This window comes from Camelus ferus, chromosome X (genome assembly GCF_009834535.1).
Source record: "Camelus ferus isolate YT-003-E chromosome X, BCGSAC_Cfer_1.0, whole genome shotgun sequence".
In the NCBI taxonomy this organism is placed as follows: Eukaryota; Metazoa; Chordata; class Mammalia; order Artiodactyla; family Camelidae; genus Camelus; species Camelus ferus.
The window spans coordinates 37,510,843-37,514,147 of NC_045732.1; positions in this window are offsets into that span (position 1 = coordinate 37,510,843).

Sequence of the window (3,305 nt, forward strand, 5' to 3'; positions counted from 1 at the left end):
GAAAAGTAAACCTGGGTGAGAGCCAAAGGGGCAGGAGCCAAGATAAATCATCAAGACATTGGGAAGAAAGCCAGGACATCTCAAGAACAGGGCTGGGTCCACACACCTGGATAAGAAATCAATCAGATCAGAATCAGAATCCAAAGTCAGAGTCACTAAGTGGAAAAAGGACAACCTAGGGGAGGAAAGGAATTCCATTCTAAATACTGGGATGGTGCAGACAGGCTGACCTTATGGCAAAAATGTGAGGCATGTTGGATTAGAGATTCTACTGGCTGATAACATACCAACTTCCCCATAATAATGATTAATGTGGGTTCACGGGGTTCCAGAATACCAATGTTGTTTTGTAGGTGACTCTCTAAAAAGTCTAGACGAAATATGTACAAGTTTGGTCTACAGGATGACCACTATTGTTACAAGTATGTAGAAAGATAACTAATTATGAACACAGAGTCCCCAGTCACAGAGTTTCATGGTACCTACAGAACTGCCCAGTGGTCAAGATTGGTGCATAATTGAGTGTCACATTCTGTTTGGCAAGAACCAAGCACCCACAAATGAGGACATATCAGCAGAAGACCTCAGCAGCACGCTGAGTCCAAAGAGAAAAAAAGTGGACTAAGAAAGACCTTGAGAAATGGGTTTGGAGGTTCCTCACTGAATGTGGAGCTCTAACCCAGCTCTCCTCATCACAGGCGTTTTGAAATCTGGCTGCTCCTCTAGAATAAGGGCCTTTGAGTAAAAGAAAAAGAATGTGTGTGCTCGGAAATAAAATCCTGAATAAATTGTAAAGCTGAATTCAGCCTAATTTGTCTTTGGCATTTGATCCAAGCCAGTTGAATAAATTTATTGCATTCCTGTGGACACTATCTTCTGTAAGAGGTACTAGGGGCATGAAGATGAATGGACGCAGCCACTTCCCTCCGGGGCCTTTTCGCCTAATAGGGGAAACACACACATGGACAGATAATTTTGGTATAATTTAGTGAGGGCCAGAGTGTTAAGGGAGCATAAAGGAAAACCATAACTTAGCATAGGGTGTTATGGAAGCTTCTGGAAGGAGAGGACACTTGGTTCCCAATGGGGTCAGTCATGGGATAGTCAGTGAGGCAGGAGGAGAACCAGGGGACCGAGAAACCAGGAAACGAAGTAGTGAAGAGGCAGCTGTGTCAAATACAGCAGATAAAGATGAAAAAAGTTTCATTGGATTGAAAACAAGGAGGTCCTTGGTCATCTGAAAGATAGCGTGTTTCAGTGGTGCAGGAGTGGGAGGTGAGAGCCAGTGTTGGGAGCTGAATGGAACCGAGGAAGTGGATACAGCCAGCAGAGGCCACCCTCTGAGAGCTCATGTCTGAGAAGGAAAGGAGACCAATGGACAGCGGTTGCAGAAGGTAAAAGGAAAGAGTGTGTGTGTATGTGTGTGTGTGTGTGTGTGTGTGTTGTGTTTTCTTGAATTTGGGCTTTTTGGGTTGGAGGGATATTTGTCTTGTTTTATAGCTGAGAAGAGAGTGAATAGAAAGGGCACAATGACAGACAGAGGAAAGAACGAAGATGGCTGATGATGGTGGGAGGAAGAAGCTGGCCTCGAACAGGAAGGCTCACCCCATCCTCTGAGATTAGTGGTGGGACTTAGGAGCAATAGGTGCCATAGAATTAAGTCAGTAGGTGGGAAAGATAGGGGGCAGCCTCAGTGGCTTCAGTTTTCTCAGTTTGCTGAGGTCTTAGCCACCTTGATGTGGAGGTGGCACTATTTGGCATATTTTCCTTTCTGTCAAGGTCTCCCTGTGACAAATATCTCTGCAATTTTTTGTGTTGCTTGATTTGACTTTACAGTCATTGGTCCTGTGTCCCTGTGGAAGGAGAGCATCACGAAGACCTTGGAATAACCAAGAGGCTGACCAGTAGGGCAGAAGGTGGAATTTCAGGAATCTCCTGACTTCCTGCAATGGAGATTTGGGTACCAGATCTGTCGAGCCATTCTTCAGAATGGCTCTGCCCTTCCTTGACAAGGACTTGTTCTGGACCATGGTGCAAACCAGGACAGAAGTCTTGCAGAGCAGAGGTCTCTACTGCAGCCAGTGTCCTCCACTATGGCTCAATTGCACCGTTTCCCTCCTAGTTTTATAGCCCTCTTGAACTGTCCCCATCTTCTCTGCCCAGCCCTGAATGCATGAAGCTGTCCATGCATAGTTCACATCCCACTTCCTCCAGGATTCAGGCTTAGGGATCTCTTGACTGCCCTCTACCCTCCAACCCCATTCCTCATAATGCACTTCACTTCCATTCAATGCAATTACAATAACCTTCTTTGTTTTTAGCACTCTCTTGGCATTTATTAACTACTGCTTTGTTTCTGCTAGTTTTTCATGTTAGTGTGTATCTTATCCCTTCCTTCCCAACAGAACAGTGACCTTCTTGATGGCAGGTATGGAATCTTGCTCATTTGATTTCCACATTCCCCAGCACCAACTCCATAGTTGCTGCTAAATAAAGACTGCTGATTTATTTGACTGAACTGCTGGATAAAGCAAGCATGGGTGTGCTCGGCTGTGGGGCTGTGGTTCTTTTCTGACCCATGGAATACCAGGGCTTTGAGAGCAGACTCCCTCTGTGGGTGGAGCTGGGGGCAAAGTTGCCAATAAATGTGACTTTCTTATGGAAAAGTGTGTGGATGGTGATTAACAGCTGACCGTTATTATTCCATGATTGTCTGGAACATACTGCTACAGGAGGGCATTTGGAGAAGAAGGATGTGGCATGGAAACCTGCACCCTCCATGGCTCCTATGGCTCCTGCAACCCCCCAGCCGCTGCCTCCTCCCTCACTCTGCCCTTGTTTCTAGACTGATTCATTCCTGTGGGCAAAGCCTGCCGGTCACACAAGTTGGCCCCACAAAGCAGAGGGCGTGGTCACCCAGCCTTCCTTCTGCTCACAAGTTATTTATCCTGTTGCAAAGGTGAAACAAGGCTTTCTTTTTCCCATCTGATTTATGGAGCAGGAAGAAAAATGGTTGTGTAAGTAAGAACTACAGACATAACTTCTACTCCTTCTTGGGCTCTCGGTTGGAGAGATTTCAAGATTTGTGCTTCATGAACTTGGGCTTTGCCTGCTGAATCATCTGTGCCTGGTTATAGGGCCAAACCATGGAGAGTTGGGAGGCTGAACTCTGTGTAAGTGTTGGTCTAAAGAAAGCCCTCTTTGGGATTTTCAGAGGAGGAATATTGTGAGATGAGTAATAGTCTTGAGCATCCTTATTAGAGAAGATGTTTAGATTTGATCTTAAAACTGGAACAAATCAAAAG